This window comes from Choloepus didactylus, chromosome 7 (genome assembly GCF_015220235.1).
Source record: "Choloepus didactylus isolate mChoDid1 chromosome 7, mChoDid1.pri, whole genome shotgun sequence".
Taxonomy (NCBI): domain Eukaryota; kingdom Metazoa; phylum Chordata; class Mammalia; order Pilosa; family Megalonychidae; genus Choloepus; species Choloepus didactylus.
Window position 1 is genome coordinate 122,719,085 of NC_051313.1, and position 15,398 is coordinate 122,734,482.

At 36.9% G+C, this 15,398-nt stretch overlaps 2 pseudogenes; both read right to left on the minus strand.

Annotated features, from left to right (window-relative positions):
* Positions 1-1,909: 1,909 nt before the first annotated feature.
* Positions 1,910-3,609, minus strand: LOC119540745 (annotated as a pseudogene).
* Positions 3,610-9,195: 5,586 nt separating this feature from the next.
* Positions 9,196-10,452, minus strand: LOC119540746 (annotated as a pseudogene).
* Positions 10,453-15,398: the final 4,946 nt, after the last annotated feature.

The window sequence follows — 15,398 nt, forward strand, 5'->3', positions numbered from 1 at the left end:
AAACCAATGGCACAGTTCTGGAGGATCAAAGCTACTAACACATTTCCAACTATCTCCAATAATTTAGGAATGTTTAATAGTGAAAATATGGAGGGTAAGTTAGTAATAATGTAGAATTTTAAACTTTGAAAATATGCATGTTTTGTGATTTTTATGTTCACCTGTTTTCAAAACAGTGTATATTTTGCTGATGTAATCAAGTATGAGGAATTATCTCTGTGGGTATATGGTTAGCAGAAGAAAAAAGGCTAAAATAAAATAAATATTTGCATTGATTGTTGGGTTGTATAAATATAAGTTAATTAAATTGCAATATTTATACTCCTGTGTATTTTATCATTTTTCTCTGACAGATTGTTTTATATTTTTTTAAGAAAAATGCCAACAAAATATTTTGCTACTTTTATTATACATGGACTAATGTTTATTGAAGAAATCACACAAATCACTGAAAATATGACTGCATAAGAAAAATACTATTAACATTTCTTTTTTATTCTTTCAAGCTTATTTTAAAGTTCTTTTGAAAAACATGTGGGCACACTATACAAATTGTTTTCTAATATGCTGACTTGTTATAATGCTAAATAAAACATTTATGCCTTTCTAGATTAATAAACACATATAAATGTTCATCTCTAATGTCTGCATATAGTTCCTACCTAAAGCTGTATCATAATTAGTCAGTTATTTTATACTTAGGTTGGTTACATTGTTAATTACTATACACACATGTAAATAAAAACCACAAAGTACTATGTTTAAAGGAATTAATTTAATAAGTTTTGATAACAGGGATATTGAGCAAATGCACATCTTGTTCATTAGTGAGCTTCACTACAATCCAATGATAGAAGTACTACACCTAGAAATATGACATTCTGAGAGAAGATTAAGTCACTTTTTTGGGGGATAAACAAGTTAAATCACAGTAGCTATCAAAGAACTTTTTGTTATATTACAACTAATATGTCATATTACAACTTAAACTCTCACAGTTCAAGGGTTAACATGGAACCTTTCTGAGAATCAGATGTTCAAATCCAAGGCATGCATTTACAGATGCTTAAAACTATTGAACTGTGTTATAACCATGTTCATTTACATTAAGAGCAAGTCTTCGGATGATCTCCATATATATTGAATCAGGATTTAGCTGCACATACATAATGCATTTAAATTACATAAAAATCTTGAAAATTATTTATGTAATTATTTTCAGTTCAATTTTCTTCTTCCATCCTTGGATGTTAATATTCTTTTCCTTTCTTTTAAAACATTTTCACCATGAGATTTCTTTGTAAAGTTTTCCCATATTTTTCTTTTAGTAATCTTTAACAAATATCTCTGAAACATGAGTTTGCTTTTATTTGCATTACATATGTTCATGGTAAATGCAAATCACAAAAATAAATCTTTGACCGCATATTATGTACCAATAGCTAAAAGTTAAAAATAAATGACTAAAACATTTTTTATGGAAGGAAATAATGCACTTCACTAATTTACTAGGGAAATAAAATTATGTGGGATTCTTATGTCAGAACACGTCTGCTAGTGACCAGAGCAGAAGTCAAATGGGCCCCTTCAGAGCTAGAAAATGCCTGAGAGTGGTAGAGTGAGAATTTTCCAGGCTCCTGAGAGAAACAATTTATACTCTGATCCTAGACTAAAGTATTTTGGAATATCTATCATTATTAATCTCATAAAAAATTCCCTTCCAGAGTGTGTGAAAAAGCAATTTAGTACAGAGATGTCCCCAAAATTAATACCACTGTTAAAGTAGTTCTTTAGAATTGGTTGAGGAGTGCACAGTTTTTTGTTTGTTTGTTTGTTTTTTGCTTGTTTGTTTACTCTTGGGTAATGTGTGTATCTTTTCAAAGAGCAGATTTGCATGGTCCTCAAGTACCTACCCATGAGTCAAAATTTTTTTCTTTCCCAGGGTTCTCTGGAGGGCTGCCTTGACTTCCTTGTTCCGTAAACTGTAGATGATGGGGTTGAGCATGGATGTCACCACTGTATAGAAAAGGGCGAGGAGTTTGTCTGTTCCTGGTGAGTGGCTGGCTTTGGGCCTCAAGTAGGTGACAGATGCTGAGCCATAGAAAAGTGCTACCACCAGGAGGTGGGAAGAACAGGTGGAAAGAGCTTTATGGCGGCCCTCAGGTGAGGGCATGATGAGCACAGCAGCTAGAATTCTGCCATAGGAAGCAATAATCAGCAAAAATGGGCTGGATATGCAAACGATGGCCACAACGAAGACCGCAGCCTCATTGTGGGAAGTATCCCCACAGGCAAGTGCCAGGATGGGTGGGAGATCACAGAAGAAGTGGTCTATCTCACAAGGGCCACAGAAGTCCAAGAAGAAAATATAGTTGGTCTGGCCCAAGGCTACCATGCATCCCATCACCCAAGAAACCATTGCCAGATTGGCACACGCCCCACGACTCATTCGTGTTGCATAGTGGAGTGGGGAGCATATGGCCATATAGCGGTCAAAAGCCATGGCTGCCAAAAGGCTGCACTTGCTAATACCAAAAAATGTAAAGAAAAACATCTGCATGGCACAACCCCCTCAAGAGATCCCTCAGGCCTCACTCACAAGACTCTGCAGCATCTTGGGTATAACGAGCAAGTGTAGCCAATCTCCAAGAGAGACAAGTTGGCCAGGAAGAAGTACATGGGAGTGTGGAGGCCTGGGGTGGTCCAGATGGTGAGGGCTATGAGCGTATTGCCCATCAGCGATGCAAGGAACATGAGCAGGATGGGAGTGAACAGGAGGAAACACCATTCAGGGACCTCAGAGAATTTGGCAAATACAAAGCAATTGACATCCATGCTGTTTTCCTGCCACAAGGAGCAGTTGAGGCTCAGGACCTGGAAAAGAGAAAGGTAAAGTCATCAAAAAGAGTCCTACAGAGGAGAGACACAAATTCTCATTATCCTTTTAAAGAACTCTGGTATGTCAGGAAGGTAGTGAGCTTCACAGTTCCTTACCTGCAATTCTATAATTGAAAAAGTTCTGAAATTCCATTCATCATCGTATTTTTCAAACTTGATCCTCTTTAAACTTCACTTTCTCAGTTATTCTTTACTAAATGTACTTATAACCCAAGCATACAATGAAAAATAAATAATAGTTTTGGCTCAATTCTCTTTTCATGTCTCCTTTAATAATTTGTCAAGAACTACCAAATAAATTTTTCTTTATCTCTCATATATTTCCATTTCTCCCCAATTTCTGTTGCCACCTTATTTCATTCAACCATTCATTCAACAAGTATATGTTGAACACAGAGTAATCGGTATTTCATATTCCAGGACCTAAGATACAATAGAGAAGAAAGAAACAACAGTTCTCACTTAAAACTTAACATTTTAATGAAGGAAAGCAGAAGGTAAATAATTCTTCCTTAAATAAATAATTGGTGCAATCCAGAAAATTAAAACCAGAGTCTGTTCATATTGGGTGGTCAGAGAGACAATCTGAAGACAAAACCCTTGAACTGAATTATATGACTTATAAGAAGAGTGTTTCACAGTCATTCATAACATATTTATACTTTAGTACTAAAATAATTTCATCAATTTAACTAATTTCTTACCTTCCATATTTCTCACCTTCAATCCTGTCTGCATCAGAGTGGTCCTTACTAAATGAAAATTACCATTGCCTGCCAGTTAAAATTGAAATTTCTTAATATGGCTCATGAAAATCAAGTTATTGTCTATTACAAAATCTGATATCTCACTTGTTAACCAAATATACATCATGGTACTGCCATGTTAAGCAACTTGCATCTTTCACTTTGTGCCTTGCTCACACAATTCCTTTTTCTTTGTTCTCATTTTCCAGTGGGGCTTGAAATTTGCTCCCCATTTGTCCACCTAGTGAACCACCAATTTACAATCAATTCCAGGGCAGATTCTCCTCTCCAGAAACCCTTCCTAACCCCACTCTCTTCTGCCTCCATGCTGGTTAGTGACCTGCCCTCGCTGCTGTCTTTGCACTGTCCTATTACTACTAAGAAACCAATTATAACACTCTGATGACAACTGCTTACTCATTTCTTCTTGGGGAGTATCCTGATCACAAAGGAATTTTTGCTTGTTTACCTTTACATCCACCACCCTTAACAATTAACATGTAATAAAAAAAATTTCTCATGCTAAGCTTTTCTCTGACTGCCTGTTTATTCTTTCCTTGATGCACGTTCTATTTCTCTGAAGCCAATTACAATAATCTGATCTCCTTCAAATATCTGAAATATGAGTTATTTTCTCTCAATACAATGATTATCAATTCTTGACAAAATATTCCTAGATTTTCTATGGAAGTAGTGAAGTTTTGTTTGTACTTTTTGAACATCTTCAATCAGAAATCTAAGCAGTGTTTTCTCTGAAAAAGGGCTTTAGAATGAGGAGATTTCACTGCCATTGTTCTGGACTCCTTCCTTCTATTAGAATAATGAGAGATCAATATAATATTGTGTCTGACAAAACCCAACACTACTCATGCATTGTCCAAGTCCTCAATAAAAACACTTCATCATTTTCATAAATGTTCCTATGACTCTCCATCAAGGTCCTCAACTCTTAATATCTGTGTGAAGTTTTAGTCCATACTCCACGCACCATAACACATGTACCCATATATGTACTTAGCAATTAAATGATCTGTATTTAAGCATTGCTCATCACTTAATCCTTTGTACTTTTAAGGGATTCTGATTTAACATATATCATATATCATGCAATTCACATATTTGATCTTCATTTACATCTGCACATGCTTTTACAATTTTTTTTTTTAGGAAGTATAGATTTACAGAAAATCATGCATAAAACATTGAGGTTCCATATACTACCCTATTATTAACACCTTTTATTAGTGTGGTATATTTGTAACAATTAATGAAAATTTTTTATAATTGTACTATAAACTATTGTCCATGGTTTATATTAGGGTTCACTGTTTGTGTTGTACAGTCCTGTTTGTTTTCGGTTCTATTCTAGAAACATAAACAACCTAAAATTTCCCCTTTAACCACATTCAAATATACAATTCAGCACCAGTAATTGCATTCACAATGTTGTCCTACCAAAACCACCATTGATTTATAACTAATTTTTACATTTAAAAAATTAAAAATTAAAAACTAACATACATCTTCCTAGATAACAACTCTTTGACCCATACATTTTACGTAATTAAACTGTTCAATTTTCACCAAATAATAATCCCACAGCTAGCAGCCAAGGAAAGCAGATCAGAAATTTTCATTATAGATAAGAAAAAGGGCTTGGGTTTAGAGGAAATGATCTCTCTGAGATCAGAGAGATAACTAGCATGTAATAGAAATGGCATAGAAAACAATTTGCTGACTTTCAAACACTGTTTACACATTAACTACACATTTGAAGCTGGTATATGTAAAACAAAAGTATGCTTTTGAGGATCCAAACTATTATAAATAAACATTCAAAACATATGGATAAGAATTACTTTCTTGCATATACACATACATCTGAACATCCACAGAAAAAGAAATGCACATTCGTACGAGCATTCTGAGTAACACAGAGGTTAAGAGTAATTTGGAGATATTCTACATGCATTCAAATCCTAGTACAGCCATTAGATAGCTCAACTTGACTCACCAATAATAGTGCATAGAATATCATAGAAAGTTCTGGCTGTGGAGAGGTTTGTTATCCATTTGTCAGTTAAATTATCAATTTGTCTTATCCATCACAATCTTCCTGCCTTTGGGATAAATTTCAGCTTCCTTGGTGACACTGACACTAGGACTAACATGTGAGACCAGTCAGGAAAGAATAGACCCTTCTTATCTAGTGACGCCATTAAGATTTCCTTTCATGGATATCCTTTTCTATATGGATTCTAGAAGGAAAATGCAAATGCCTGTGTTGGGAACAGGGGTCAGGGATGTTGGGGAATGGGAGGAACCTACTGGTGGGTGACCTGCAAGGGGGCTGACTACAGGGAGACAAGTGCCTGCTGCCAATCATTTCATATTTGTAGGACTCACAGGATCAGTAAACACTTTCACTTGTGATAGGTACTTTCTGCAATCTCACAAAGTACATTTACCCCAAGTGAAAAAATAGGGTTCAGAAGTAGTGAAGATCTATATTTCTAAATATTTAAACTGATAAAGATTGGTATTTTGTTTAGAAGTAAATACTAAATCATATAAAAACAAATGTATAAGGCTCATTCAAGGCTAAAAATAACAAATGTAATAAAATTCTCCTCTCCCTTCCTATCTCTTGATATATTACTAAACTATGTGTATTCTGACTTTTTATTATGCTTTCTATTGATTTTAGGATTTCTTCATCTGCTGACCTTAGTCTGAAAGCCTCAGATCCACATAGAAGAGGTCAGGTTTGTGTATATTACATGAAGGTTTTAGTTTTATCACTGCCCAAGGAAGGAGACCGAGATGCTCAGGGTGAGTTTCAGGGATCTGCAGAAAGGATCACTACTGGCAGCAAAAAAATTCGGCAGTGACATTGCTGCTGTCTCTTGCCTGTAGCATCTTCTTGATTTAAACTTTCTGATCCATCAATTCCTTACAAATGAAGGATAATGAGGCCCTTCCTATCATTCTTGTTCAGTTGTTCTGAATTAGAAATGCACATTGCAGAAGCAAACCATAAATACAAAGTAAGGAATAGCATTTAAATTGCAATTTGTCAGGGTCAAAATCTCCTGCCCTTTAAAGCCTCACATTAAGGGATTCATAGGACACTGTAGGGAATATTCTCTGCTATTATCAATGAATAACATAACCTACACGAATAGTCAGCAATCTAAGAGGTACCATGTACACATGAAGATACAGGCATTTCATGTCAAATATTAATTGGAATAAATCATAGATTCCTATTCAAAATTAGAAAAGATTAAGTGGTCACTGAACACTGGCAAGGTTCTAAAGATAGTTTAATGTATGAACAAAATTGAGGAGGGAGATGAGATTTATATCTCACTGGCTTGGCTTCACGTGCCAATTTACACAGTCCCAAGATCTAAGACAAACACACTCCAAATAGTTCTGCTTTGGATATAATCCAGTAAAAGTGATTCACTTTGGGTCAGCCCCACATAATTAGAAATGTTATTTTACTGGCTCAGTCCATTATTCATCTGTTCTTTTTTGTGAAACGTATCTTTGTTTTCTATCAGCCAATAGAAAACATGCGATGCATCATTAGATATCGTATATAAAATACTAAGCACAGTGCTAGACATGTAAGAACACATGATAAATGTTAACCTTTATTCTTAAGTAATAATTATTTTAAAATGCTTTAATAGTAGATATAATTAGTGTAAATTCATTCTTAATAGTAGAGTGGATTGTCCACTGCTTTCCGCAATTTCCCCAAAGCAACTTCATCAAGGACCTCATACTTAATTGGGTGATACCGTAACATAATGCAAAAGAGATTATTTTACCATTTAATCAGATCACCATGGAGAAAATAATCTGGGTATTTATATTCCCCAATAATCAGATATATCAATTTCCTGTGAAAGAATTAATTTTAAACAATTTACAGTAATTTTATGACAGGAACACTAGGAGATTGAGTGAATTGTTACTCTCTTCATAGATGGAGAATGCGAAAGTCAACTAATGAGAGGAACTGAAATGTCCTTTGGGTATCAGCTCTGTATTTGCACACTTTAGGCCACTGTCTTTCACAACCCTCTTTACCTAAGACATCAACTCTTTTACATACCTTTCATCATAACAGTGAGGAAAAAAAGTGCATGGTAATTGCTTCCGGTGAGGCACTCCCTGATATCCTCTGTAACCTTTCCTTGTAATCTCCAAACATTCAGAGGATGTAAACCTGATCCATCCTGAACCCAAGATGTGTACTTAGAAGCCTTTTTTGTTGTCAGGAGCTGGGTCTGATCTCAGAAAGATTGTGTGTCTCAAGAGAGACCATCATGGCCCTCCTCGCAATGCCCTCAGGTCCATTAAAAATAATAAATAAATAAATAAATAGATAAATAAAACCAAAGTAGGCAGGCTGTGTTGGTTACATGATGATGCATTCGAGCCTTCCTTCCTTCTGAAAGATAAATAGGCATGCATATGCTATATTTCACTTTCCTCCTTGTTCTGAATCTTTATCCTTCTCCCTACCCCCCACCCCCTCCCAGGAGACATATTGTCTTCACACTGGAGAAGGTCAGGAAGAAGTTGGATTCTTTCTCCAAGGAGTTGCCATGGGCAGGTCTATCTCTATTTGTAGGTAAAAGCTAACATTTAGGAGGAAAAGGACTGTGAAAAGGCAGATAAATCAACAGTTAAATATGATGAATGAACTGCATAAATGTAATGTAATCTAATGTCAATATAATGTAATGCATAATGTAATGTTATGTATAAGTGTGATATGAATAAAATGAATGACAGATAACTGCTATCAAAGACTATGCACATAATACAATGTGAATTCAAGTGAAATGTACTATTGTAACCATTACCATTCTGAACTGTTAATATTCAGATTTTAATTTTTGTACGAATTGACCAAAATAGTTAACAAAGTAGTATAAAAACTATGTAAGTGAGTTTTATGTCATATTATGTTGAGTCCTTTAATATTTCTTCTGATTTTCCTAAATATTCAAAATCCTAATATCTTCTAATTTCTCTTGATTTTCACAAAGTACCTAATTATTTGTATCAAACTTAACCACAAAAAAATGAAGAGTCAAAGATATATGTTAGTGTAGTGACAGAAGAGGGTAAGGTACTCAATGCTTATTATTTAAATGGAATAAAGAAAAGAGGGTAATGTACTAACTGTCCAACATTTATACAATATACTGTAAAAGCAAAGGAGAAAGAGTAAGCATGGCAAGATGTCATTTGGATAAAAATTCCCCTTATTGCAATCTTCTTCAATGAAATAAGCACAGATGTCCTTTTAGGAATTCCCCATAAAGTACTTATTGCCCCAATCTCATATATGCTTGCATAGGATTAAAATATACTTCTTACAAGGATTATTCTCAGAATCAGCTAAAGATCTAAAGAGATTTTGATTGGTTTTATGAGGATTGAACAAGACAAGTAGTTATCTACTCCAACATTCTCCACTGCTTTATTAACAGAATATTGAATTCATTGACTGTGGCAAATGAAATCAGTTAAAGACTATAGCTCCACTTCCTGTGCAGACAGGTGCACTCTACAACCAATTCTGGTCCATGAGATATAAATTCAAGTAGATTGGGATATCCAGAAGTTCTCCTGAAATGGAGGGGCATGCCATATTTTGACCCTCCAGCCTGCCAGCTGCCTTAGAACTTAATGTGATGCTGAATCTCTAGTCTATTGCATGTAGTATAGACAAATGGAGCTAAGGAATGTTGGAGCAGAAGGATAGATGCAAGCTGAATTCTTAAATTTGTGTAGAGTATCCTTGGACTTCTCTATTTGAAGGATATGAAATTTTAATTTTTAAAAGACACTAATATTTGGAGATTGCTCAGTATATACCCCGGAGACTAACTCTTTCAGGGTAGGTAGAGAGCCTAAAGCAGGAAGTTCAATTAAGTTGAGGAGAGCTACTACAATTATGCATACTTTCTATCCTTGACTCAAGAAGTACAGGTATAAATTAGTGTGTAGAAGAGAGTCACTACCAGTAGGTGTGATGAACAGGTGGAAAGAGCTTTATGGCGGCCCTCAGGTGAGGGCATGACAAGCACAGCTGCTAGAATTCTGCCATAGGAAGCAATAATCAGCAAAAATGGGCTGGGATGTGCAGAGGATGGCCACAACAAAGACCATAGACTCATTATGGGATCTGTCCCCACAGGCACATGCTGGGATGGGTGGGAGGTCAAAAGAAGTGTTCTATCTCACAGGGGCCCAGAAGTCCAAGGAGAAAATATAGTTGGTCTGGCCCAAGCCTACCAGGCATCCCATCCCCCAAGAAACCACTGCCAGATGGGTTCACACCCCACGATTCATTCATGTTGCATAGTGGAGTGGGGAACATATGGCCATATAGTGGTCAAAAGCCATGGCTGCCAAAAGGCTGCACTTGCTAATACCAAAAAGATGCAAGGAACAACATCTGTGTGGCAAAACCCTCTTGAGAGATCCCTCGGGCCTCACTCACAAGACTCTGCAGCATCTTGGTTATGACCGAGCACATGTAGCCAATCTCCAAGAGATTCAAGTTGGCCAGGAAGAAGTACATGGGAGTGTGGAGGCCTGGGGTGGTCCAGATGGCGAGGGCTATGAGCGCATTGCCCATCAGTGATGCAAGGAACATGAGCAGGATGGGGGTGAACAGGAGGAAAGACCACTCAGGGACCTCAGAGAATTTGGCAAATGCAAAGCCATTGACGGCCATGGTGTTATCCTGTCACAAGGAGCAATTGAGGCTCATGACCTGGGAAAGGGAAAAATAGATTCATCAGAAAGATTGCCTCAGAGGAGAGACATAAATTGCCACGCTGCACTTAACCATATCTGGTAAATCAGGAAGGTAACGAGATCTACAGTGCCTTACCTACAATTCGAAAATTCTGAAATTACACTCTTCATATCTTTTCTATGTTCACTGTCTGAATGTATGTCCAAAATATACTTAGAGCACTATGAAAAAAATCATTTTATCTCATTTCTCTCTTCAATCTGTCTTGTATTATTTATCAAATAGCTCAAATAAACATTTTTTCTGTCTCTTACATCTATCCATTTCCATTTCTGTTGCCATTGACATTATTTCATTTTTCACTCATTTATTTAAAAGTATTTAGTTAGCACAGAGTTTAGCCATTATATTTCTAGGCACTGGGATATAACAATGAGCACAATACAACACCACTCCTGATGTAGAGCTTACATTTTAGTGAAGAAAAATCTATATTAAACAATCATTCAATAAACAAGTAGTGCAATATGGATTTACAACTGGAGACTGTGCATGTGATTGACCAATTTAGATTAGGCAGTCAGAGAGGATGTTCTTAATGATGAAATGCTGGATCTGAAATATAACTTATAAGAAGGGGTGACCATGTGAAAAGTGTATCACAGTCATTCATATCATATCTATTCTGTAGTACTGAAACAATTTCATCATTGTAACTAATTTCTTTACCTTCAATATTTCTCATCTGCCATCCTACCTCCATCAGAATGTTCTTTTTACTAAATGAAAATTACCATTGCCTACAAGTTAAAAATAAAATTTTTTAATATAATTCATGGAAACTCATGATCAAGTCACCGTCAATTGATGAAACCTAATATTACAGCCCTTTCCCAAATGCACACATGATACAGTCATATCCAGCACTTGTATCTTTTACTATGTGCCTTGTTAACTGCTGTGGATTGAATCTTGCCTCCCCCCTCCCCCCACTGAAGACAGAATCAAGTCCTACTAATCCTCAGTTGTATAGAAGTGAACCTATTTGTAAATAGGATCTTTGAAAATATTATTAGATAAGGTCAGGCCAAATTGAATCAGTGTAGGCCTTAATCCAAAATGACTGTAGTCCTTAAAACCAAGGATGTTTGGACACAGTGATTAGGGGATTGAAGATACAGAGGGAGACAAGTAGCCATGTGAAGGAGGGTTGTGCTGGTTTGAATCTGTTATGTATCCCGGAAAAGCCTATGTGCTTTTAATCAATCCCTATGGGTGCAAACCTATTGTGGGTAGGGTCTTAATTCCCTTGCTGGAGTCCTTTATAAGAGAAAAAAGGCAGATGAAACTCAAAGACCACAGAGAGATATTTTGGAGAGACATTTTGGAGACAGCCGTTGAAACCAGAACCAGAAGAGAGAACTTTCATCTCTACTTCAGCCAGCCAGCCCCTCCTGGGGAATTTACCAAAGACCTTCAAGGGAGTGACAGCTTGTGGCCTGCCCTATGGAATTTGGACTCTTTCATTCCCCACAGTTGCATGAAACACTTTTATAAAAATTTTATACTATTTACAGATGTCTCCTGTTGGCTCTGTTTCCCTAGAGAACCCTAACACAAGGTGTTCCAGTTTGCTAATGCTGTCCTTTCACAAAACACCAGAAATGGATCAGCTTTTTTAAAGGGGACTTATTTGGTTACAAAGTTACAGTCTTAAGGCTATAAAGTGTCTAAGGTAAGTCATGAACAACCAGGTACCTTCAGACCATTGGCGTCTGGAAAACCTCTGTTAGCTGGGAAGGCATGTGGCTGGCATCTGCTCAAGCGTTCTGGTTTCAAAATGGCTTCCTCCAAGGGTGTTCCTCTGCAGGCTGCAGCTCCTCAAAAATGTCACTCTTAGTTGCTCTTGGGGCATTTGTCCTCTCTTAGCTTCTCAGGAGCAAAACTGTTTCAAAGGCCATCTCCAAAATGTCTCTGTAAGTTGCAGCTCCTCTCTCAGCTCCTGTGCATTCTTCAAAGAGTTCTTATAGGCTATAGCAAGCTTGCTCCTTCTTTCTGAGCTTTTACAGGGCTCCAGTGAAATAATCAAGACCCAAGCTGAATGGGCAGGACCAAACGTCCATGGAAATTATCCAAACAGAGTTATCACCTACAGTTGGGTGGGTCACATCTCCATGGAAACACCCAGTCAAAGAATTACAATCTAATCAACACTAATATGTCTGCCCACACAAAGCTGCATCAAAGATAATGGCGTATTGGGGGACATAATACATTCAAACCAACACACAAGAGCAGATAGAGATTGAGTTATGGATTGCCAACAAGACACCAACAGGACACTACAAACTTGAGAGAAACTGTGATCCTGCCAGTTCCTAGATTTTGGAGTTCAAGCCTCCAAAACTGTGAGACAATAAATTCCTGTTGTTTCAGGCAAATTCCATGGTATTTGTTATAGCAGCCCTGGAAAACAAAGACACTCACACTTATATCTGTTTCTATGTACTCATTTTCCCATGGGGATTGAAAGTTGCCTCCATGATTATCTGCCTAAGAGATAGATAAACTGTATTCAAGTTCCAGGGCAGCTGCTTCTCTCCCTGGGCATGCTTTCAAGCCTCTCCTCCTCCTTCTCCCATGGTAATTCCTTACAGGCCCCTCCACTCTGCTCCCTTGGCCTTTTCACTGCTAAGTCTGTACCAGTCCAATGTCAATGACTTAATAATTTCATAGCTTGTTCCAAGATAACAACTCTTTGATCTGTACAATTCAGGTATGATTAAACAGTTAAACATTCAGTAAGCAATAGTCCCACAGCTATTGGCAAAGGAAGACAGAGCAGTAATTGATGTTATAGAGAAGAAAAAGGGTTCAGATTAGATGAAGTGAGATTTCTGATATCTGACAGAAAGATAGCAAGTGGTATAAATGGGATACAAACAGTTGTCCTGACTTTCAAAACACCATTTATACCACAATTACTAGATATTTGAAGCTTACACATGTAAGCCAAAGGTATACTTTTTTTTAATTAAATTTGGTTTTATTGAGATATATTCACATATCATACAATCAACCATGATGTACAATCAACTGTTCACAGTGCCATCATATAGTTATGCATTTATCACCTCAATCTATTTTTGAACATTTTTCTTACATCAGAAAGAATCAGAATAAGAATAAAAAATAAAAGTAAAAAAGAATCCCCAAATCAGTCCCCCATCCCACCCTATTTTTCATTTAGTTTTTGTCCCCATTCTTCTACTCATCCATCCATACACTAGAAAAAGGGAGTGTGATCCACATGGTTTTCACAATCACACTGTCACCCCTTGTAAGCTACATTGTTAATCAATCATCTTCAGGAGTCCAGACTACTGGGTTGGAGTTCGATAGTTTCAGCTATTTGCTTCTAGCTATTCCAGTACATTAAAACCTAAGAGTTGTTATCTGTATAGTGCATAAGAATGTCCACCAGAGTGACCTCTTGACTCCATTTAAAATCTCTCAGCCACTGAAGCCTTATTTCATTTCATTTTGCATCCCACTTTTGGTCAAGAAGATATTTTCAGTCCCACAATTCTGGCTCCAGATTCATCCCTGGGAGTCATATCCTATGTTTCCAGGGAGATTTACACCCCTGGGAGTCAGGTCCCACGTAGGGTGGAGGACAGTGAGTTCACCTGCAGAGGTGACTTAGTTAGAGAGAGAGAAAGGGCCACATCTGAGCAACAGAGGTACTCAGGGGGAGACTCTTAAGCACAATTATATGCAAGTTTAGCCTCTCCTTTGCAGTGACAAGTTTCATAAGGGCAAGTCCCATGATAGAGGGCTCAGCACATCAAACCATCAGTCCCAATGTTTGTGACAACATCAGCATCAGTCCAGGTGAGGAAGTCTAACACTTCTGCATTTTCCCCCAGCTCCTCAGGTGGGCCTTGCAAATATGTTTTTATTCTCTGCCCATATTACTTTGGGATGTGTCACTATTTCACTCTAACCTATACTAGCCTACCACATCTCACTTCCTATTCAAAGTTCCATGTAATTGTGTTTGAACAAACTGACTATAGAGTTATACTGTTTAGAAAATACAGATCCTGCACCAAATAGACATCTCTTCCCTTGGTCCCACATGGAAGTTGAAGTTTTAAAACACAATCAGTTTCAACCTTTACCCAAAGGCATACTTTTGAGGATCCAAATTATTAGGCATAAACAATCATTCTAGATCATCCATAACAACTATGTACACATGTGTGCATTCTTAAGCTTGCACTTCCACCACAGACTGAAGCACACACACTCATATGCATACTGAGTAGCTTTATGGTTAAAAGTATTCTGAAGATATTCTATATGAGTTCAAATCCTCGTTCAGCTGGGTCAAATTTAATATTTCCTAAAACTATCTGTTTCTCTGTTTGCCTATTTCTAAAAAGGTTGTACTAATAATATTTTCCTCATGGGTTGCTGAGAGGTTTATGCTGAATAGTTCTTGTATGTACTTGGAAGACTGACAAAGCTTTCAGTTAGTATCAGGCATAGCAGGACCTGGATACATGGGCACAGACAAGGAACGTCACAATAGATTTACCCTGTGTTTTACATGATATTCCCCAGTCATTCCTCCCATTCATCTTCATCTCCATTTCATGCTTTTCTACTCCTCTGCTATAACAGCGAGAGGCAAAGCAAAAAAATCCATCCATCTATCCATACATACAAACATACAGAAGTGTTATGCCCTCAGATAGTTTTGTATTATAGATAAATTTATTACTAATTTGGAATCCATTAAGTTATGCAAAAGTTCAAAGAGAGCAAGCATACCAATTCAGAACACACTTAAATATGAAATCAAAATTCTTCATGGCTACATGGACCTTCAATATAATTGGCTCTTGTAAACATTTCTTACAAATCTAGATATCTATTAGAGTGGGCTTACA